The following is a 24,863-nucleotide window of genomic DNA, read 5'->3' as shown; positions in this document are numbered from 1 at the left end:
CTCGGGGGCCGGGCTGCGTCTCACGTGGCGCGCGGCGCGGGCGGCGGCCGAAGGGCGCTCCGAACCCGGGAGGGTTTGGGCGGCCGCGACTTCTAGGCCGCGGGGTGCGTGGAGCCGCCTGGGTCAACAGCCCCGGGATGTTTGCTTCCCGGCGCCGAGGGTCTGCGCGTCGTGGCGCACCGCCCGCTCGGATCCCGCTGTGGGACTGGGGACCCCGGAAGTCGGGTGAGGCGGCTGCCTTACGGCTCGTCCGGAGGCTGAAGGCGCGGGCGGGGTCCCCCGAGCCGGCCCCAAGGTGCGCGCACAGCCGGACTGGAAGCCGCAAGCCCCGGATCCGGCCTCGGGTTCTGCTGTCGGATTGGCCTTGTGTCCCTGGACGAGGAGTTTGCAGTTTGTCCATCCGTGCAGCGGGGCTAGGACTTGCCCCGTTCGCCCTGCAGGGTTGAGTTCTTTTTGAACATGAGACAACAAGTAAGGTAGATGTCAAGTAAGGGCGTTTCTACACTTTATTATTTATTTTTTTTAACGATTTTATTTATTTATTCATAGAGACACAGAGAGAGAGAGAGGGACAGAGATACAGGCAGAGGGAGAAGCAGGCTCCATGCAGGGAGCCCGACGTGGGACTATATTTTTATTATTTATTTATTTTTTGTTTCTACATTTTTTAATTTTATTTTATTTTTTTAAGATTTTATTTATTTATTCATAGAGACACACAGAGAGAGAGAGGGACAGAGACACAGGCAGAGGGAGAAGCAGGCTCCATGCAGGGAGCCCGACGGGGGACTTTTTAAATTTATTTATTTATTTATTTATTTATTTATTTATTTATTTATTTATTTATTGTTTCTACATTTTATTTTTTATTTTGTTTTTTTTATTTTTTTAAGATTTTATTTATTTATTCATAGAGACACACACACACAGAGAGAGGCAGACACAGGCAGAGAGAGAAGAAGCAGGCTCCATGCAGGGACCCTGACGGGGGACTATTTTTTTATTTTTTATTTATTTTTTTATTTTTATTTTATTTTTTTTCGTTTCTACATTTTAGCTGTAGAAGCATTTCTGTGGTTTTTTGGTTCAAGTCGCAGTGGCGAGAAATGAATTCGGAAACCATTGGAAGAGGTTCGTTGACCTGAGAGAGCTGAAATGGACTGATCGGTTTAAAAACTAAGCAGAGAGATTTTTTTTTTTTTTTTTAAGATTTTATTTGTTTATTCATTCATGAGAGACAGAGAGGCAGAGGGAGAAGCAGGCTCCATGCAGGGAGCCCGACGTGGGACTCGATCCCGGGTCTTCAGGTCACGCCCTGGGCTGAAGGCGGCGCTAATCCGCAGAGTCATCCAGGCTGCCCTAAGCAGCAAGATTTTACCGCAGGTTACAACTACGATTAACTGACTTTGGCTTTAATTTAGTACTCCTAATTCACATAGTTACCCCAAGATCAGTCTTTTTCTTTTTCTTTTCTTTTTTTTTCTTTTAAGATTTTATTTGTTTATCCGTGAGAAACACACACACACAGAGGCAGAGACACAGGCAGAGGGAGAAGCAGGCTCCATGCAGGGAGACCCACCTGGGACTCCATCCCGGGTCCCCAGGGTCACACCCTGAGCTGAAGGCAGACGTTTTAACCGTTGAGCCACCCAGGCGTCCCTCAAACTCAGTCTTTTGTGAAATTACTTTCTATGATTTTGGAAAGTCATGAGTTGAAATGAAAAAAAAAAAAACATTTAGCAAATTTTTACAGACCTTATGCATGTTAGATGTTTAAAGATCGCATATAATCAATGACATTAAGTTGCTTGCCTCTAAAAGGAAGAATAAAGTAACTTTTTTCTTGCCACTCATTTGTGTGAGAAACTTTCTCCCTCTTACCTGCTGCCAAACTGTAATTTCTTCTTGGAGAAAGCGGGAGGATATACTTTGTCAGTGTAAACCAGAAATAGAAAGTTTTTAAAGACCTAATGTCCCTGCTTTTGAAACCTGTTTCAAAAGGGTCCTTTTAAACATTAGACTTTGTTTTGGCTTAAGATCACATACTGGCAGGAGCCCTCATATGTGAAAATTTGCAAATGGTTAATACAGTTTCATGCTTTTAAAATGTTATGTGCCTGTCATAAAAATTAAGTGACAGGAATTTAATACGAGAAGAAAATGATTTAAATGTGATTCAGAAATAGTTAAGATTACAAATCAGTGAAACGAAGGGGGGAAAGATGGAAGTAGGCTCAAATAATAGAGAATGAAGCTGCCTGATAGGAAGTTTTGAAGAAATATTCAGATTAATGTGAGGATCCCCTTATTGCTCATTATAATCCCTACCTCAGCGACTATGGATGCATCTCTCTTCCTTGTGCCAGATAAGTCTAAATTCAGCAGCATCCCCCCACACAATACTAGGGCCTTAAAACTATCCAGGCAGCCTGGAGAGTTCTGAGAAACCTGTGGGAGGTGAAGGAGCATTGGTGGCTTCTTGTTCTTCGGTGATGCGCTCTGTCTAAAGGAGCCGCCAGAGAGACGGTGGGGACACTGGAGATTGTGAAGGGAAGAGGAGACAGTGTAATGTGTTACCTAGGGAGAGGAATAGGGATTTCAGGGAATTGTGAGAGTATATGGCATATTTGTCCAGTTATTGAAACTTAACCATCAAGCTTCTCTTGGGTCAAACTGACTATGAAATATAGTAAGGGTAAGTCTCCTAATTAGGATGTTATTAAAAAAAAAAAAAAAGAAGGGAGATCAAATGAAGGATGATTCCTCATTCAGCCACCTTTATGTTTCCTGAAAGCAGGCACCCCTCTCTGAGACATAGTATGTGCTCAATAAATAGTAAATGAAACAAATGCATGAGTAGATTTTGGCATACCTGTTTAAGATGGCCCTATTGGCTAATTGCAGAAAAACCAGGAAATAAGCTGAGTGGAAATCCTTTCATAAACCTATTGGCTGAGAGGCAACAGACTGATGTAGTTAAAGCACGGGCTTTGGCTCTTACGAGATCTAGAATTGAGATCCTACATCTGGAAATCAGATTTCTCTTATTCTTGATTTTGCTATTTAATCTCTTAAAGCTTTGATTAATCATCTGATTATGAAGAATATTGTATGTTTCATAGAATCATTATAAGGCTAAAGCTGAAGTGCTTACCATAGTGCCTAATTCAAAGTAAACACTCCATGAATAGTGGCAATTATTATTATTATTAGCAATAATAGTAGTTATTGTTACAACTGTTACTCTCTCACACTTGTTTTATCATGATCAGGGTAAAGAGAAAGTTGAAAACATTCTTTGCTCACGATGGCACAATTTTCTTGCACAGACTGGTTTTCTGCCTGGGTCATGCCTTGTTTTAGGGATTGCAGTTTGAGAGGTTGTTCTGAACTCTCCTTGCCCCTGAGTTTTGACTCGCCAAATTTATGCTTATTGTCCTGTTCCCTAGTTATATCAAGACATCGGGCCTCCTACACTGGATTTCTACCTTCATTCCAGCTTCCTTTAGATTCCAATAGGTGTTCTGAGGCACTGCTTTCATTATTTCAATACATCTCTCTCCTCCCCTGTCTCCATGTTTCCTCACTAGTTATCAGATGAAGGTGAATTCCTTAGCCTGGCTTGCATGGATTTGAGTTATTTCCACTACTGAATCCCTCTCAATTTGGCTTGTCCAGTTTGGCCTGGATGGTTAAAAGTTCTGCCATCTTCTGGAGCAACTGGATGGCTCAGTTGGTTGGGTTGTTTGCCTTTGGTTCAGGTCATGATCCCGGGGTCCTGAGATGGTGCCCTGTGCTGGGCTCCTTGCTCAGTGGGGAGCCTGCTCTTGCCTCTCCCTCTGCCTGCCAATCTCCCTACTTGTGCTTGTGCTGCTCCGTCTCAAATAAAGAAATAAAATCTTTAAATAAATAAAGTTCTGCCATCTTTCTACCAACTGTAGTCCAAATCTCAAAAAGCCAGTTACTCTCTGTTTAAAGCAACACTGAAGGCAGAGGGAGCTGTAGTCTTCAAATCCATCATGAGAAGGCAGTGGCCTCTATATTTACAGGGGCCCAGAGTGAGTGTAACCAGTTTTGTCAATTAGGGTCTACAGTGTGGTTATCATTAGCAGTTTCTTTCCCTGCCTTCGTGTATTCTCGTTGTAGAATTGATAGAGTAAGAGGCTTTCCTGAGTATCTTTTCCCAAACCAGTCTTCTTTATTGAAATTTTTGAAGATTCAAACAATGACATTTTTGGATCTGGAAGTCTTTGACTAAATATTTGTTAAAGATGTAAAAGCATCCTGATGATTACTCCCATTGAAGTCACTCCAATTAGGGTTTTTCTCATACCTGTTGAGGTGTTTTCCTTGGCGATTGTCTTGGGAATATGAGTGGTATGTATCTTTTTAATTTTATCCCCTTGCTCAGCATATGATCTATAATTGAGTTGTTTTACCTTTTCATAGGTAGCTAATCATAGTGACAACTATAAACAAGTTAAAATACTTCTAGTCCCTGATTTGTTCATTCTCAAATACTCATGGAGCACCTCTTGTGTGTAAAAAAGGGAGCTTTATGTTGGAAATGTAGAGAGATAATTAAAAATAATGGCTAATAGTTATTGGTTGTTTTCTAAGTGCCAGTCACTATCCTAAGGGCTTTGCAGCCATTATTTTATTTAATCTTCATACTCATTCTGTGAGATAAGTATTATTATCCTTATTTTACCAGTAAAACTGAGGTGTGGGAAAATTAGGTAACTTGCTAAGTCACACAGTTATGATGGGGCTGGATAACCAAATAGTGGAATATGACTCCAAAGTTTATGGTTTCATCCAAATACAATCACTGCCTTTAAGATACATGTATCAAAAGAGATTAAACATGAACCCATAGTACAAATAATCCAATTTTAAAATGCACCAAGGATCTGAAGATATTTCTTCAAAAAAGATGTACAAATAGCCAACAAATACAGGAAAAGATAGTCAATATCATTAGCAAGTGCAAATCAAAACTACGAAGAAATACCACTCACAGCCACTAGGATGGCTAAAACCCCAAAATAATGAGCGCTAGTGAGGGTGTAGAGAGTTCGAAATCCTCCTACACTGCTACTGGGGATATAATATGGTGCAGTTATCTTGGAAACCAGTCTGGTCGTTTCCCAAAAGGAAAGAATTACCGTGTAACCCAGCAGTTCTACTCCTAGTATAGATCCAAGAGAACTGAAAACATGTTCACACAAAAATTTGTACACAAATGTTCATAGCAGCATTATTCATCATAGCTAAAATGTGGAAACAACGCAGTTCTGTCAACTGATAAATTGACAAATAAAATGTGGTTATTCCATACAGTGGAATTTTATTTGGCAGTAAAAAAATAAATGAAGTGCTGATACATGTTACAACAAGGGTAAATTTTGAAAACATTATGAGAACATGTAAGTGAAAGAAGCCAGTGACAAAAGACCATATAATGTGTCATTCCATTTGTAGGAAATGTCTAAATAGGAAAATCTATAGAAACAGAAAATAGATTAGTCTGCTGCCATGGGCTGAGGGAGAAGGGAATGAGGAGTGACTGCTTGGCACAGAGTTTCTTTTTGGGGTGATAAAGATGTTCTAAAATGGAGTGTGATGATAGCTATACAACTTGTGACTATACTAAAAATGAATTATATATACTTTAAGTAAATGAATTGTATGGTATGTGAATTTTATCTCAATAAAACTGTTATAAATCTAAAGTTTCTAAAATAGAAAGTAGCACTTGGTAGCCGGCATACAGATGCATAACCAAATACTATGAAAATTCAGAGAAGACACCTTTCCAGGTTGCTGCAATTAGGAAAGCTTTTGGTAGAAATGGGATTAAGCATATGGAATTGGAGGAGAGGAAAAGAAGGCATTTCTTGAGAAAGAATGACAAAAACAAGAAGGAAATTACAGCCTATGTCTGGGAAATGGTGAAGGGTCTGGTTTGGCCGATAAGCTTTGTGCTGATGGTTACAATAGCCAAGTATTGCCACACTTTGGAGAATAATGGGAGAAAGCATTTAAAATTATGACTTTGCCCCCCTAAATCTAAGGTGTGTGCTGTTATGAGTAACAGTAAGGAAGAGTAAAGCTTGAAATGATAAATTGATCTAGGTGATAGTGGGAAAGGTATGAATACCAGGTAAGGAGATCATCTCTGATGCTTTTCTTTCAGGAAGCTCTACATTCCATTTTCTTATTAGCTCATGTAGACATACCTGAAAAGACTGCCGGGCTTGGGGCATTCTGTGGAAGGTAGCACCTGTAGAAAGAGCCTTATATCTGAGTACAATGTATTTTTCATGGTATCTCAGTACAGTGTTAGCGTCAGGATGTTCCTCCTCGGCATCAGAGTGGAAGTCAAATATGTATCAAGCCACAAGCCCTGTAGCATGAGTTAGAGAGATGATGTAAACTGATCACAACTATTTCACTCCATTGTGTTCCATTTCGTATTTTACCGAGCTTCCTATGTAAAAAAAAAAAATATGCTGCATGTTGTAGGAGCTTAAAAAGAGACCTCGATCAACAGTTCATGGTAATGGATGTAGTTTTAAGTTTATTTTGAAACTTCATAGGCGTCTCCTTTACTCAGCCATTAAGAGTGATTGGAGGAACTGAGAGGTTTTGGAGATCCAAATAGAAGAATGAACTGCTTCCTATACAGTCAGGTTGGGTGTAGGATCCAGGGCGAAGCTGCCTCTGGCACCCATCCCCAGCAGGAAGCCTCCTGTTCCCGTCTTTATCTTCTTGGCTTTGTTCTAACAGGTCTGCTTACAAAGAGAAGCGTTCCTTCAAACACTGAGCTGTATAATCCGTAAGGGCTGCGTAGTGAGTGTAAGGATGGGGCTGCGGAATTCAGACCCAGACCCAGACCCAGACCCAGTAATCCGTATGCTAGGAGGGAAGGGCACCATAGTAGAAAGCTGGCCACTATGGAAGTTGAGCTTAAAGGTTAATGGAGATACAAATTACACTTAACCCTAAGGAAAGAGGATAGAGACTAAATTTCATTTCCTCTCCTTTCTGGACCTTCACTTTCTGCACAACATTATGGGTATAGGTTCTATCTGTCCATTTCCTTATTTTTCCAGTTATAACATATTTATCATAACGTAAATATAAAAGGTCACCATAGAAAATTCAGAAATATATAATGGAAACAACTAAAATCACACATAATCTCGCCATCCAGAAGTAACCACTGCTAACATTTTGACGTCTTTCCTTCCTTTTCTACATGCACTTACTTTTTTTCTACAAGGTTGAAATCATATGTATGTGTAAATATATTTTGTATTTTATTTTTCACTTAAAATTGTATCGTGAACACTTTCCGTGTCATTTATTTTTCAAAAATGTGATTAAAAAAAAATGAGGGGATCCCTGGGTGGCTCAGTGGTTGAATGCCTGCCTTTGGTTCAAGGTGTGATCCTGGGGTCCCAAGATGGAGTCCCACATCCGGCTCCCAGCATGGAGCCTGCTTCTCTCTCTGACTGTGTCTCTGCCTCTCTCTCTCTTTCATGAATGAATGAATGAATGAATAAATAAATAAATAAATAAAATCTTTTTTAAAAAAATGAGTGCAGAATGATTCTCACTCTTGGATATTATAGTGTTCTTTTAATTTCAGTCTTTCATGCATAATGCCTTACAAAAATTTCCTTTTTTATCTCACAAATGCAACTATTAGAGATATTAAGTCTCATGGAGCTCTTTAGTGACCTTTTGCTGCAACAACTTGGTAGCAACAGTAACACCAAACCTTCTCTATGGAGACTGCCATGTGACTGTCCCTTCAAAGACATGCTGACTCCTCCTCACTTTCTTCTTACCTGGTTGATCAGAGGGACCAGCTTGATACAGGTAAGCTCTCTCAATAAACAGGCTATTTAGAGAAATTGTTAGCTATGATTGTGAATCGGAGAGCCAAATGAAGGGTAATGTGACTGAAGCATTTAGGTATCCACTCCAACTGTATATCTGGTTCCTTTACATGTATGTTTCTGCATAGAGCTAGTTCGTAGACTTCTCATAGTCTCTCTATAAATGAGACATGAAAAGGGTACCACCCCTATGGCAATACCAGGGTACAATACTGGAATTCTCTGTTTCAGTAGAATAGTCAACACTCTTCTTTAGTAGTGCTTGAATTTCTTTTTTTTTCTTTCTCTTTCCTGTTATATAGTAAATTTTGTAGCACCAGATCCAATTTAATAATGTGTTAAAGTTACTTAGAGGCACCTCAAACATATGGAACACCATGATGGACATATGGAAGACAAAGAGAACCCACCCTTGCCCTTAGGGAACTTACAGTCCAGGAGGGGTGATAAGCTATGCAGACAAAGAACTATAAAAAGTAGACCGGTTGTAAGAATATTTTTAGTGATGTAGAAATGCTCACAAAACAGTGTCTTGAGGAAGATTAAGCTGGGCACTAAATTGTATTTACAAACTGAGTTCTTTTAAAAAGTACACATTTAAAAGACTGAAAGAAAATATTCCAAAATGCTAATAGTGATTATCTGGTTGATGGATGTAAGAGAGATTATAACATCGTTTTTTTTTTTTTTTTTTTTTTTTTTTTTGCTTTCAAATGTGTTTTTACAATGAATCTGTATTACTACCAGAATTACTAAAAATATGCTTTATTAAGTGAGGGAGTACTATATAAAAGTATAAAGTATTGTGGAAGTAGGGAGGAACAAAGACTAACTTTTGGGGTGGGGCCATCGGGAAGGCTTTAAGATTTATGTCTTTCGTAATGATGAAAAACATCCCTTGGGAAAAAAAATATCTTGGAAATAGATAATGAAAATTTTTTGAGTTGAAAGGCATAGTGCATTCCTACAACATTTTTTTTCCATGACATTTGACTATAATCTCTCTCTGTTGACTATAGCTCTAGTAGCTTCTAGCTGCTTCTTGCCTTTTAAATTTTGCATTATTTTAGATAGTCTTTCAAAATTTTACTACATATACCACAGGGAGATATTTTCTGATTCAGTGGTGGTTGTCATTCACTAGTTGTATTCCTGGTTAGGATATATAAGCTTGGTAAAGAATCTTTCCACTTGTCCCACTGACCCCAGAAGTGTTTAGTTGGTTGTTGTCTGGCAAGGGCTGCTCCTTTATTCTCTCACTTTTCAGTCTGTTAATAGTCAGCTTCCAGTGCGTATTGCCACCTGCTTCATCAGTTGACAAGCTTCCTCTTCTCTTGCTGGATGCTCTAGGTAATAGGCCTACCCTCAGTGGGTGGCGAAGTTGCAAAGATTTGTCAGGACAGAATTTGGATGTTATTCACAGATGTCAGCTAACCTCTAAGGTGAGAGTTTTGATTCTATATGACCTTGGATGAATTATTTGCCCTCCCTATGCTTTAGTTTCCTCACTTGTAAAGTGGAAACAATAATAACACCTACCTCATAGGCTTATTTTTAAGATTAAATTTGTCATTCATAGGGATACGATATATAGTTGCTATTAGTATGGTGTACCGTTGACCTGGAGGACTGTGGTGGAATTTTTTCTCCTTAATAGATTATAGGAAGAAGAGGTGGCAGGAAAGTATGCTGAGAGGATATGATAACCTTACTTTTCTTTCTTTCTCTGAAATAGTAAGGGACAAAAGAACATGTACAGAAATAATTGCCATACAATGTGATCTATGCAATGACAAAAATATGTTCAACATAAAGAAGGGGCAATGATGGACTGGAAATAGGGAGGACTTTGGGAGGATATGTTACATGGGCAGAGTTTTGAGTAAGTGGGTATGAGGGGCAAGTGAGGGTGGTGGTGATGGGGGATGTGCCAGGTGAGGAGGGTTTGGTTAGCACCATGACTTAGGGATGGTACTGGTGGAACTTGGGCTATAGGGGAATCTCAAGAGATCAGATGAGAGAAAGGGAGAGAGAGAGACTGTATCCAGCCAGTAAGTAAGATTGACATCACCTGTATGGAGATGTACATTTGTGTCAGGGCTTCTCAAAGGGACTTAGTGTTCCAGGAACCCTTTCTCCTATCTCTTCCAGAGCTGCCCTAGGCTTATTAATTCCATTCCTATTAAAGCGCAGCCCTGGGTGGGCAGACAGGTTTAGTACTGTCTCTTGATTAAATTTCTCTATTTGGGAAACATCAGTCTGTAACTTTCCAGACACACCTGCATATCTACTGTTATACCTTCTCCACTGCTGACTTTCCCCCAGCAACATCCAGAAGGTCAGCAACAAATGGGAAGCTGTCCCTGACCCTTCAAATATCATCTCAGGGCCGATTCTGATCCAAATGAATTCAAATGTGACTCACCTAGAGAGACAGATTTACACATTATAGAAATAGAGTTCCAGGTTTACATAACAAATCCAACAAATATGCATAGTATCAGCCTGAGTGAACTTGATCTGGTGAGCATCCCACATAGGATGCTGAGGTGCTGTCTGCTGACAGTATATGTGGCAGGTATGTAGCCTGAGTGGGTGTTCGTGAGGCCATCCTCAGACCCAGTGTGGCTGGGTTATGCTGGCCCATACCCTTCCTCAGCTGAGACAATTTTTTTTTTTGCCCTTCTTTTTGTCCTTACAGGATGTCTTTCTTTTTGGTGATTGTCAACATACTGCTGCTAGTTCATGATGCAATTGAGTCACTTTTCAGAAAAACTTTGTGGGTATTTCTGAAACACATTAGGAATAGTGAGGAAAATAGTGATTTGGAGATTTTAAAACAGCAAACAAATGATTTAATCTCTCTGAACTTCAGTCTTTTCATTTGTTTAATGGGAATAAAAATGCTATATTTGTTTCACGGGTAGTGTTGAAGAACAGATGGTAAAATCTAACAGACACAAATTGTAAAGCATTGTTTTTGTTTGTTTTTTGTTTTTTTAATGAGAACCCCTCCTCCTACTTTGGTTTGTCCATTTGAGTACATATTAGATAATTATATTTTACACACCTATTATTTGAACTTTTCTAACCAAAACAAAAATATCTAGATTTTTTCTCCCCACTTCAAGTGACTCTGACAAGTGTCAATTTAGGGTATAGTATCACAGAATATTTGAAATCAAGCCTGTCCTGAAAAATCTGGGTGGGTAGTCAACACAGGGTTTTTATAATTCTTTGTTCTCCATTCTTCAGAAATGTTGAGATGAACAGCGTACAGATGTTGAAACTGTTAATGTAATCCAACTAACCAAAAGTATCTGCAAAATTTCTTTATGGAAACACATGTGCCCAAAACTTGCAATATAACTACTCCACAAAGTGATCAAACATATTTATAATTTTCAGGCATAGGCCATCTCTTAGGGACCTGCAGCAGTTGTCCCAGTCTCGAAGCTGACAGCAGCTTGAAGACATCGTCAAGCTCCAAAGATCGACTCAGAGTTAGTGCAAGGCCGTTCCATCCAGATTATCTTTATTGGCTCTTTCCTTTTGATGCTTGGTTACTGTGTGCATGTGTAGGGAGGCAATCCACTCATAGCCAGGAAAAACCCAACCAGATAAAAGAATGAGTGTGTATGTGGGTGAGAAAGAGAAACATTTTACAGCAATATTGATAGCCTGATACTGTGTGCTAGGTACTATAAAGTGCTTTAGACACTTAGTAACTTTCTACAGTTTTGAAAGTGTATTCTCACATTATTAGTTGTTTACTGAGCTTTTACCTCAGGTTCTTGGGGTTGGGAAGCTAAAGACACAATAGTCTCGAAATAACATAGGTTGAAATAGACAAGAGTGGTTCAGATTCAAGTAGCACCATCTGCAGACACATCAGTCAGAAATTGGCTTTTGTATTACCAATTACATCATCACTAGATTGTGTTTCACGAGTCTTTGGTTCCTGAGTCTGAGACCCTTTCCCTTGGGACCGGAAGGGGTACAGCAGTAGCAAGACCTCCTGGGTATAGCCTGAGAAACTAGGATCAAGGACCTCTCATGAGTAAGCTATATATTTTTAGAAGAGATTGGGAAGAGGGGCAACTTACTAAGGTATCCATCCACCCATCTGGTCTACTCTTTCTGTCTCTCTGGAAAATGACTGAGCCATGTCATATAAAAAACAGCCCCTAAGATCCCAAGGTATTTTGTAACAGCCCCAGGGCAGGTATTTTTTATCATAATTATACATTAGTAAACTGTAACTCAGAGAGAATAAGTGACTTGCCCATTGCTAAATGACTAGTAAGGGGAGCTTAGAACTAGAATGTAGGAGGTGCCTGGGTGGCTCAGTTGGTTAAGCATCTGACTCCTGATCTCAGTGTAGGTCTTGATCTCAGGGGTGTGAGTTCAGGCCCATGTTGGGTTCTATGCTGGCTATGGAGCTTACTAAAAAAAAAAAAACAAACTAACTAACTAGAACTTAGATTTACAAGTCTTCAGACTTGGAATTTTTTAATAACTATAATCCACTGCTTCTTGATTGAACCACATCAGACGTAACAATTTGAGCAAGAAAACATTTCATGTTTTATATGCATATCCATCCTTGTAAAGGTTATGCAGGTGGTTTCTCTCTGCCTTCTTCTTTCCATTGTCATCTGTCTTCCTTTATATTCATTCATTTATTTAGTTAGTCGATTCATTCATCACATTTAGGATGAGTGTCTACTGTCAGATGGAAGAACACAGTTCAGATGGAGGGTTGTGGAGCCAAACTGCCTGGGTTTGAATCATAGCTCTACCACGTACTAGCTGTGTGTCCCTTAGCAACTTACTTCACTTCACTGTGCCTTGGTTTTCTCAGTAGTAAATTGGGGATAATAATAGTAACTACCTCTGCATTAGTATGAAGATTAAATGGATTAAATTCAGGAAAATATCTTAGAATATGTCTAACTCATTGTAAACACTTAATAAGTAGCACCTGATATATTAGAATTCTCCAGAGCAACAGAATAAACAAAATCTATATAAAGAGATCATGTGATTATGGAGGTGAGAAGTCCAAAGACCTGCAGTGGACAAGCTGGAGACCCAGGAAGGTGATGGTATATTTCCAGTCCTAGTCTGAAGGCTTAAGACCCAAAAAGAGCCTATGTTCCAGTTTGAAGTACAGCTCAACAGCCAGACTGGAGTTCCCTATTACTTAAGGGAGGGTCAGCCTTTTTGTTTCAGCTGATTGGTTGAGGGCCACCCACGTTAGAGAGGGCCATCAGCTTAGTTTACCAATTCAAATATTGACTTCATCCAAAAATACCTTCAAAGGCGTGCCCAGAGTAATGTTTGACCAAATTACCTGGGCATTCTGTGACCCAGTCATGTTGACACATAAAATCACACTGGATTTTTTTTTTTTAACTGTGTCAAGTCCTGAGCTAGTGCTAGTGAAACAAGATGATTAGCATATGGTCTCTGCCCTTTGGGGACAAGCTATGCCCAACCCCACCAAGAACCATATGATTGCAACTGATGAATGAGCAGATTGCATCTATTTATTGTTCAGTTGGAATGTACCCAACTGTATATCTCTCTGGCTGCTTTTTGGTGGGTGGATGGCTTGGAAGCTTCCTTGCCTATGAACTTCTACTTTTTGGATTTTCGCTTGGCCCTTCACCTATTTTTTTCTTCTATTTCATTTCACCGCATTATATCAAACACTATCCTCACTGAGGCTCAGGCTGACCAGCTCTTCCTCCTCTCTGATGCTTGTTCCCTGCACAGTGTCTCTAGGAAAAAAAAATTGCCTTCTTATTAGAGTCCCTACTTTCATAATGCTTAAGCTTTGTTATGCTATCTTACTCAGATCAGAAGTTAATTGTCTTCTAGGCTCAAAAGTGTGATAACTGTGACTGAAACTTTTTTTTTTTTAAGCTCTGAGAGGTCTCGTTTCTTTCTGTAGTGCTACTAGTTATCTTACTTTCTGATCCTGAGCAACTTTGCTTCCTGAGTTTCAGTTTTGTCTTTTAGTAGCCAAAACATTTGACAGAAAGGATTCTGACTTGGAAGCCAAATTTATAAAGAACATTAGAGAGAGAGTGTTCTGATTGAATTGGTGCAGGAGTGGAGGTCCCACTAGTTTGGTCTTCCCCTGGCTGTCAGTGACAGCTTCTGGGCAGTGTGGGAGTGGGGGGACTTGAGAAAAAACGGTTTTTGAAAAGATTGAATCAGAAGATCTCTAAGGTTCCTTTCAGCTCTAACATATCAGGAATCTATTCCATGTCATGATTCCATGAATAATACAGAGCGCGTGGCTATATTCCTCACAACTCTCAGCTCCTACTTATAATAACTCTGCCCAGACCAGTAGGTACTTGTGGCAGGAAGAATAGACTGACTTACTAAAAATCTGTTTCTGCCTTTCTGATTTGCCTTCCTGGATTTCTGAGACTAGAGAATAAAAAACTACCTTTCCAAGATTTGCATTCTGGGAATTACCTAAAAACTCTGCCAATCAGATACATTTGCTCAAGGATTAAATTACCAACTGATTTAAGTGGGGAGAAAGGCGATAATACATGTGGCATCCTTTCTTTTGCTAGTGTGAACCTAGCAGGTGCAGTTTGGCTCTGGAGTCTATTTGCAGTGATGACTTCCCGATTTACTAGCTTCCTGATATGAAAGAGACAGCAGCTCCACTGGCCAATTAGCTCTGAAGTGCTGTTCTGAGCCCTAGCTTAATGTGAGGAAGGACTGAACATACACATTACAAGTCTCACCTATGCCCTACTTTGGGCTCATTCCTCCACCCTTCCAGTGACTTTGTAGACCTCTAATTCTCTGTAACAAATTCTTTACTGCTTGAAATAGCTAGAATGATTTATCTATTATTAAAACCTATCTGATACAACATTAACTGGTCTTTACAAATACTTTACTAGCTTCATTTCTTCTTGACATCCTCAGTGTCTACAGAAGAGTTATGGGTCCACCCTTTCACTGATGTTACCCTCTCCTGCCATTTCTCCTTTGTAGAAGTTCGTTTACCAGTTTTGTAATAACACAGAGCAACTAGAGGATCAAAACTCCTTGTATGAGAGAAGAGTCTTTGTGGATTGGGCTGAAATTTCTGAGGGGACTCCATCACTTTTACTAAGAAATGTGGATTTCACAGATGAGGCTATCTACAAGTGCTCAGCTATCACACCAAATAGAAGAGGTGAAAGTATAATTAAGCTAATAGTAGAAGGTAAGGAAATTTTTTTTTTTTAAGGTAAGGGAATTTATTAGATGAACTTGTTTTCAAGCTCACTCTCTGTTTATAGGGATGAAATTTTAACTTTCCTCTTCTACCTTCAAAACAGAAGGTGTTCTGTTTTTTTCTTTTCAGATTATCACAGGCTCTTCTCATATCCATCATGAAATTCAGGTATTTGCAATGTCAGTTCATCTTAGCTGAAAATATTGATCTGAACCAAAGTTGCTATATCTGTACCTATCTATATTACCCATTCATTCAAACAAGCAAACAAAATATATATACAAAAAAAAATCACCCCACAACACGTTGGCCTTATCCCAGATTCACCAAACAAATTTTAACACCAAAAACCCAAAATGTTACATAACATAATTTTCCTACATGAATTATACTTTCACCTCTTCCATATGTTGTGATGGCTGAGCACCTGTAAGTGGCCTGACTAGAACCTCCAGTACAGTGCTGAATAGATATGAGAGTAAACATTCTTGTTTTGTTTTTTATCTCAATGACGAAGCATTCATTCTTTAATTATTAAGTGTGGTGGTTGCTGTGGATTATTTATAGGTGGACTGTTATCAGATTGAGATTGTTGTCTTCTATTACCAATTTACAGAGTGTTTTTTATCATGAATGAATTTAGGATTTTGCCAAATGCTTTTCCTGCATGTATTAAGATGATTGTGTTATCTTTGTCCTTTATTCTGGTAATATGGTATATTACACTGATTTTTTTTAATATTTCTGAATCATTTTTTTATAATTACTTTTTTATTTATGATAGTCACAGAGAGAGAGAGAGGCAGAGACATAGGCAGAGGGAGAAGCAGGCCCCATGCACCGGGAGCCCGACGTGGGATTCGATCCCGGGTCTCCAGGATCGCGCCCTGGGCCAAAGGCAGGTGCCAAACCGCTGCGCCACCCAGGGATCCCCTATTACACTGATTTTTGCATATTGAACTAACTTTCCTGGAATATATTCCTGGAATATATCACATTTGACCATGGTATATAATCCTTTTTAGATGCTACTGGATTCTGTTTGCAGGTATTTTGTTAAAGATTGTGCCTATATTTATAAAAGATATTGGTCTGTAGTTTTCTTGTGATCTTTGTCTGGTTTTGGTATCAGGATAATATTGGTCTCATGGAATAAGTTGAAATGTATTCCCTTATCTTCTGTGTTGAAGTTACTAACTTAAGTTGAAGGTTAGGTTATTGATTTAAGATCTTTCCTCTTTTTTATTTTTATATATTTTTTAAAGATTAATTTATTTATTTGAGAGAGAGAGAGAGAGTGCACGCACATGAGCGAGGGGAGGAGGAGAGGGAGAGGAGAGAGAGAATCTCAAGCAAACTCCCTCCTGACCATGGAGCTGGATGCCAAGGTCAGTCTGATGACCATAAGATTACAACCTAGGCAGAAATCAAGAGTCGGATGCCTAACCAACTGAGCCACAAGTGCCCCTCTTTCTTCTTTTTTAATTTGTGCATTTACCATAGTTAAATCCCTCTGGGCACTGATTTAGCTACATCTCATACATTTTGGTATGTTATGCTTGCATCTTCATTCTTCTCAAAGTATTTTCTAAATTTCCCTTGAGATTTCTTCTTTAACCTATTGGTTATTTGGGATTGTGTCATTTAATTTACGTGTACTTTTTATTTTCTAGATTTCATTCTGTTATTGAGTTCTAATTTCATCACATTTTAATAAGCTTTGAAAATGTGAAGTGCAAATTCTCCAATTTTGGGTTTTTTGTTTTGTTTTGTTTTTTTACTCATCCTCCCACCTACCTCCTCTCTGGCAACCACCAGTTTGTTCTCTGTATTTGAGTTTGTTTTTTGTCTCTTTTCTTCTTTGTAACTTTGTTCTTTGTTTTCAAAATTGTTTTGGCTATTCTGTATCCCTTGCCTTGCCATATGAATTTTATGATCAGCATGTCAACCTCTGACCAAAAGCAAGATGGGATTTTGATAGGGATAGCAATGAATCTGTAGATCCATTTGGATAGCATTGCCATCTTAATAATATTAAATTTTTGACCCAAGTGATACTTTTCCATTTATTTAAAATGAAAAAATTTTTTAAAAATTTTAAGTGAAATGTGGAGGCCCTCAGGTCTAGCGAACTTGGAAAGAAAAAGACTGCTATGTGACACACAAGAGTAGTGAAGTCAACATTAGTATAATTTTGTTACTGTTGTATTCTTGAAAGGTGTAATGGCTCAGGCCCATCCTACTGCAAGGAAGAAAGATAAGAGAAAAAAATGAGGAAGAAAAAAGAGGAAAGAAGGGAAGACAAAGGAGAGGGACAGAGGCATGGAAGGAGAGAATGCAACATGTATTGAAAGCTTAGATAAAAGAAAATATTTATCTCACTTAGTGGCTTATAGATCTTTCATGACCTTAGCAAGAAATGTTTAGGAGAGCAATCATCCAGCAACCAGAGCAGAAAAGATTGAAGATTGATAATAATTGTATCTTTTTATGGCATTTCTTATGAGGATTAAAATATTTAATAAAGTCAGATTTCCTAGCATAGTTTCTGGGCATTGTACCTAACAATAAATGTTAGGTGTTATTGTCCTTAAAAATGTTCTTGTTTTTATTTTTATTAGTTAATCATGTCAAGAATGTTTGTTTTTAAGAGAATAGGATTATAGATTATGCCCTTTATGCTTTGCTCCAGAGCCATAAAACCACTAACTAATAATGGGCAAAATAAAAAATAAAAAATCATGAAAATCTGTTTAAACAAGCTGATCAGGCATAATTGTCTGGGTATAAAAAGGCAAAAACAATAAGAGGAAAATAAAAAAAAGATAAACTTATTTTACTTTACATAGGTACTGATTATGGAAAATTCAGACAAGATTGTAAGAAGAAAGAATAATTTTTCCTTCCTATGAGTTTATAATAATAAATAAATATTTTCCTAAATAAAGAAAAATATAATATGGAGGAATTAGGCTTCAGAGAAAAGGAACAGATTCATATAGTAAAAGATCGAATAATTAGAATCTTACCCTAAGATGAAAAAATTAGAAGATTATTTTATTTTGGCCTTAGTTCTTTCAAGGATCTTCATAAAATAGATACTGACTTGCTCATGATATTTATGGAAGAAATAATAAAATGACATAGTAGTAAGTTAAAGCTTCAAGATTTTAAAATATCATTTAACATTTTTTCAAAACTGGAGTAGGTTAATGATAAAAAGGATTGAATCTCTAACCAGGTGTGTGTGTGTGTGTGTGTGTGTGTGTGTATTCTATGGGTACAGTAAAAATAATAGTGAATAGTTAAATAGAACTCCTAATTGGTTTCAGTTGCTGTTCTAGGATTTTACATATATTTATTTATTTAATCATTGTAGGAACCAAATGAGGTAAGTCATATTATTATCGACATATAAGTAGGTTTAACAGATTTAGTAAATAAAAATAGAGGATTCCCAGTTAAATTTGAATTTTAGATAAACAACAAACATCACTACAAATGGCCAGAATGTTGTTATTTATCTAAAATTCATATTTAGCAGATTGTCCTATATTTTATCTGGCAACCTATATTTAATAGATGAGGAAGCTGAAGCTTAGAGATGGTGGGGATGGAACATGCAGACCTCACTGGAATGCAGAAGAGAGGGAATTGGAACCATGTTCTTTGGAGACCCCTCCCTATCCTATTGTTCTGTATCTCTGGGAAGCCAGTTGGAGCCATTCATCTATTATTTCAACAAATATTAGTAGAATGCTTAGTTGGTTGCAGACATTGGCATTGAACCATGAAGATAAACAAGACTGAAGTAGTTCCTGCCCTTTGTTCTGTGGACAGGTTAGTGGGGAAGACAGATTAAATGAGTGCACACTGCAGGATGAAAGGAGTTAGGATGAAGAGAAATTGGGTGCAGCAGGAGCATGCAGAGGGCCTTCTCACCTGGTTTAGGAGGATAGCATTAGGTAGGGTGGTGGTACTCAAGCAGTGACCGCAGACCAGCAACATTGGCACTATCTGGGAGCTTGTTGGAAATGCAGATTTTCAGGCCTCACCCAAGACCTGCTGAATCAAATACTCTGGGGGGTATCTATCTCTCCTATCTCTCCCCAGGAGAAAGGGGTGCCATCTCCTAAAAGTCACAGGCAGCAAGTAAGGAAAGCAGATCTCCTGGCTCCTTGCTCCATTCCAGTAAAACAAAGATAATTCAACAGACTCAGAGACTTAAATGTTCTCTTTTGAGTTGTCCTTTCCTTTAAAGGGGAAAAAAGTAGGAATTACTTATTCCCCAGACTATTAAGCCTTTTCCATATATTCAGAAATAGAGGTTTTTGACCATTACAGTGGGAGCCACAGATTCTTTTCTGAGATACTACAAAAAGTTATTAATAAGCTGACTTCAAAGAAATCCCTGTTTTTGTCCCCCTAAATGTCAACACCTAAAAATGCCTTGGTATCCTAGAAATGCCTAGAAGGCCCCTATATTTTACTCTTCTTCCTTTTTAACTCCATTCATGGACTTACTTGTATAAAGCCCTTTGAGATCTGGCACCTGCCTGTTTTTCCACCCTCATAGCTCACTGGTTTTCAACATGTGGCTATTGTCATCACATAGCTCACTGGTTTTCAACATGTGGCTATTGTCATCACTTTCAGCTGACTGACTTATCATGGTTTTTAGATTGTTTTTAGTTTTTCATTCTACCAAGTCCTTGCAGAGACTCTGCCTATGCTTAGGCCACCTTTCCTTTTTGGACTGCCTCATGGACATCTAGTCATACTTCAAGATTTCACACAGATGTTAAGCCCTTCTTAAATCTCCTCCTGTCATTTCCATTTATTCAGTATTTCATTCATTCATCAAATATTTGTTGGACTATAACTTTGTGCCTGATACTCTTTTAAGCATTGGGTGTACAGCAATAAACAAAACAAATTCCTTCCCTTACGGAGCTTATATGCTAGCAGTGGGGTAAAATAGGCAGTAAGTAAAGAGATCATTAAAATATGTAGTATGCCACTGTATAAGTCCATTCATATGAGATACAAAAACAGGCAAAATTAATCTATGCTGCTTACCCTTGGAGTGTGTAAGGGGGACAGTGGCTATGAGAGAGCATGAGAGTATCTGGAGGTGTTGGTAATATTCTGTTTATTGGTCTGAGTACTGGTTACATGGTTGTATTCAGTTATGAAAATTAATTGAGCTGGACACTTACATGTACTTTTCTGTATGTATATTATATTTCAATACAAAGTAAATATGTAGTATATCAGATGGTGAAGAGTCATATAGAGAAAAATAAAGCAGGGAAGGCATATTGGAAAAAGGAGAGTGGAGGAGGAGGGAACAAGGGTTGTGATTCTCCATAGGCTGTCCAAAGAAAGCCTCATTGAGAGGCTAAATTTTAACAAGGATTTGTAAGAGGTGAAGGAGCCAGCCCTTGGGGTGGGCAAGGGCTGGTGGATTTGAGCAACAGCAAGGAGGCCACTGGTTGGAATGGAGGGAACATGAGGAGAGTGTAAGAGATCATATCAGAAAGATAACAGGAGGCTGGAATGTGTGGTGCTTTGACACTGCAAGGGTTTTGCTTTTGTTCATACTATGAGAAGCTATGGAAAGCTATAGGAAAGTTTTCAACAAAGGAGTAAAATGACCTGACATATTTTAAAAGTATGTTTCTGGCCACTTTTTAGAAAATATTCAAGAAGGACAAGGATGAGAGCAGGGTGACCAGTTGGAAGATTATTTTAATAATCTAGGTAAACAAAAGATGATGACTTGTCCAAGGTGGTAGTAGTGGAAGTGGTGAGAAGAGTGGGGTATGTACATATTTTTGAAGGCAGAGCAGGTAGGACTTACTGGCAGATTAGATGATGGGTGTGCAGGAAAAGAGGAATGTCTGAGGTTTTTGCCCTGCAACTGGGAATGTGGAGTCACCATTTATTCTGATCAGGAAGTTTGGAATTTGGTTTGGGGTGTGTTAAGTTAGAGATGCCCATTTCAGACTATTGAAGGGCCATGTTGAATTGATGGTCGGATATGAATTGGAGTTTAGGAGAGAAGTCCAGGCTTGCAACATACAATTGAGTGTTGTCAACCTATAGATGGTATTTCAGATTGTAAGACTAGATGAGTTTACAAGGGAGCTGTCATAGATAGAAAAGAGTAGAGGGCCAGGGACTAAACTCTGGAACCCTCCAACATGTATATGTCAGGGAGATGAAGAGAAACCAGCAAAGGGAAATGAGAAGGAGAGGATAGTAAAGTAGAAGGGAAACTAGGAATCTGTTGTGACCTGGAAGCCAAATGAAGGAAATGTTTCAGGGATGGAGTGATCACTTATATCAAGAGCTGTACACAAGTCAACAAGAGGAAGACTAAGAATAGATCATTTGAGAGAAGGAACATGGGTAGCTGGGGAGGACTAGGTCACTGGAGAAGTAACACAGAGGACACCTTGCTCCAGAGGGGAGCAGCAGAGAAATGTGTGTTACTGAGAAAGTTATAGGGTTTCACTTTTTCTTTTTTTTAGATGAGAGGAGTAACAGCGTGTTTGTATGTTGATAATGAACAAATGGAGAGGGTAGAGTTGATGTAGGAGGGAGGGAAGAATTACTGAGTAATGTCTCTCTGTAGGCAGAGGGATGGGGTCTTTGCACTGGGAGAAGGGTTTGCCCGGGTAAGATTATGTAAAAGGGGTAAGGCAGACTGTGTGGTGAGAAAAGTGAATAGTATGATAGTGGGAGCTTCTACCCCACTAGTGGGGGTGGTGGGAAATTCTCATCTGTTGTTTCTAATTTTCTTAATGAAACAGGAGGCAAATCATCGCTGGATGTGAGGCTGAGGATGATGGTATTGGAGGTTTGAGGAGAAAGAATGAAATCGTCATCTAGAAGAGGAAGTGTGAATAAAGAAACATAACTGGCTTCCTGGGCAGCACTGAAGGTACTTTTGAGGTTTGTGGTAGTAAATTGAAAGTGATAGTACTTAGTGTGGTTGTGTGTTTTTCTCCAGCCACACTCAGTTGCTCGTGTGTGGGCACAGAATGGGAGGAAAATGGGGTTAACCAGACGTTGGGGTTTTGCCTTGCAAGTATGACAAAGGAAGACAGATATGTGCTAGCAAGTGATGATATACTTAGTCATAGGATCTAAGCTGGGTTAGAAAAGGGAAAGGTTGTAAAGCAGAGGAGGAGACAGTGAGAAAGCAGTAGGATCGTTGGGTTCAAGGTCCTAATGGCTGCCAAAAAATTTTTAGAGTCGAGTACTAGAGATAGTGAGCAGGAGGGGTAGAAAGTAGTGGTTGGAGAGTTTCAGTGCTTGAAATTGAGATAAGAGAGTGATTGTGGTTATTGCTAATGACAAAATCTAAGCTCTAACCATGGAGAAGGTGGGTAAGGTGAAAAGGAAAACAAGTTCCTTGGAGGAAAGATGGTCAGTGAGTTGATCATACATGAGATAGTGACACCAAGAATTATGACAGAAGTAATGTTGGACAGCATGGCCGGGCCAGCAGCTAAAATCAAGGAATCATGGTGGGGAGCAGTAGAAGACTGTACATGGAAGGGTAGTGAACAGAAAAGTCTAATGGGATGAGATTATAAGCTAGATGTGTTTAGAGAGGAGGGAGAGAGAATGATGTAGAAGCCATATGAGAAGGAATTCACTTACGTCAAGTGTGTGAAGGATGTTAGAAAAAAACCAGTACCACTTGAAAGGACTATAAGGGGAAGACATGTCCTCAGAGGAAAGACTGAAACTATAGAGTTCCCCTATTTTGTCTCTCATAGGCCTATATGTCAAAGTCTTGTTTCTTTATCTCTAATTCTGTTTTCATTATAAGATTTGCTTTCATTTGAATTTATGTCTCTCACATGTTAAATGCTCTGAGTAGCATTTAAAAATCTTAACTGCAAAATAAAAGACAATTAAAAGCCTGGCGAACTATCTGTGTTGTGTATGTTTTATTGATGTGGTATTTCAGGGACAATTTATTGGAGAGTACAGGGTAGAGCAGGTTTCCTCCTGGCCACTTTTTCCTTTTTGGTAATGATAGTACATGGGCACTTTACTAATACAGAGGAGGACCTGGACAAGGGACATCTTCCTAAAGCTGATTATGGATGGGATCATTATATTTGTAAAAGCCATCTCTGGGCATTATTGGACAAAGGCTATGGAAATCTTGGAAAGTCAAAGAAAGAGTAACTCTTCAACTTTTCTAACTTTCCCAGTTGATTTAAGCTTTATTATTCCTAAGTCTCACCTTCCAATCTCTCCCTTCTTTATGCTCTTTGCACAGATTCTCCCTTTCTGTTCCTTTTGGAAGTGGTAGAGGGTAGAGAATGGTATCAGTCCTGGGCCTTGGAGGGATCAAGATTAGGTTATAAGAGGGGGAAAAAGCATATAAGAGAAAAGCCATCACAGAAAACTCTAAAAACCAGAGATTAAAAAAAAAAAAAAAAAAAGAACCAGAGATTTTAATTGGCTCACAACCCATTTTGTTGGATCAGCAGATTCAGGTGATAAAATAATTTCAGTGGAGATAAGATACATACTGCTTCTCAAACCTCTGTGTAGAATGTCATAGGAAGGCACAATCAAGTAGATTGTGATCTGCATTTTGAAGGTAAGTTTTCCCCAGGCCAACGCTTTGAGATGTGTGCTAGAGGTTGTAGGGAACCCACAATGATGGGCATGCCTCTTGGATGTCTCATCTCTGGGGAGACCAAGTTGGACTGGGGATCACATTTCAGGGAACTTCAGAGGCCTGGCCTGAACTTCACCCACATATTGTTAAAACGACAACAATAATGCAACTGATGGATAACTTAACTCTACATCTGAAACTAATGATATACGATTAGCCAATATATTGGCTAATTGAATTTAAATTTTTTAAAAAGTGATTGTGTAGACAGTTATTAGAACTAAATGAAGGAACTTATGAATTACTTATATGTACTCAGCAATTATATAATAGTTTTTAAAATAAAGGGAAACATTGCAGGAAGGTAGAATGAATATGAGAGGGACCCAGGTTTGAATTCTGACTCTGCTCCTTGCTAGCTGTTTGGTCTTAGAAAAGTTCCTGAAATTTTATTAACTGCATGTTCCTTATCTGTAAAATATATTTTTTACAGGGTCATCATGAGAATTTATAAGAATATATAATAGGTGGAAAATAATTGGTAGTAATAATAATACCTGACACTTACATAGCAGTCTCTTTGTGCCAGGGACTATTCAAAAAAATTGTATACTCATTGAATTATATGCTCATTGAATCCTCAAGAAAAGAAAAAGAATGAGTTAAATACTATTATGATGCTACTTTAAAGAGAAACCAGACAGGGAAAGGTTCAATCACTTCCAGAAGTGTAAAGGGCCTGGTCAGTCAGAGCCAGGATTTAAACCCAGAAACCTGGTTGTTAAACATATTGTCTCTCAATAAGGTATTAATCACAAGAACATTGTTTGGGTATAGGTTGATTAGAAAGAAGTTGAGACATGAGACTAGAGATGACTGGCATTTATGAAAGACAAAGAGTATGTGAGAATATAATATTGCTGGCCACCAGCTTTAACTGTGGAATCCAGTGGAAGAATTTTGGAACAGACTTTTTGTTTTGAGTGGTCCCTGCTCCTTGGAAAAGGACAAATTCTGCTGACTTGTATGATTTAAAACTAGG

General features: G+C 38.7%; 1 long non-coding RNA gene across 2 annotated transcripts; it reads left to right on the top strand.

Annotated features, from left to right (window-relative positions):
* Positions 1–38: 38 nt before the first annotated feature.
* On the top strand, positions 39–23,106 carry LOC144305368 (uncharacterized). Of its 2 annotated transcripts, XR_013372393.1 has the most exons (4): positions 39–476; positions 7,718–7,890; positions 11,319–11,413; positions 21,987–23,106. It is a non-coding gene; the product is annotated as an uncharacterized LOC144305368 (long non-coding RNA). The 2 variants fall into 2 exon arrangements; XR_013372392.1 differs by lacking the exon at positions 11,319–11,413.
* Positions 23,107–24,863: the final 1,757 nt, after the last annotated feature.

This window comes from Canis aureus, chromosome 35, assembly GCF_053574225.1.
Source record: "Canis aureus isolate CA01 chromosome 35, VMU_Caureus_v.1.0, whole genome shotgun sequence".
Classification (NCBI taxonomy): domain Eukaryota; kingdom Metazoa; phylum Chordata; class Mammalia; order Carnivora; family Canidae; genus Canis; species Canis aureus.
The sequence above is the reverse complement of the archived record's forward strand: the minus strand, read 5'-3'. Positions and strand labels throughout refer to the sequence as shown.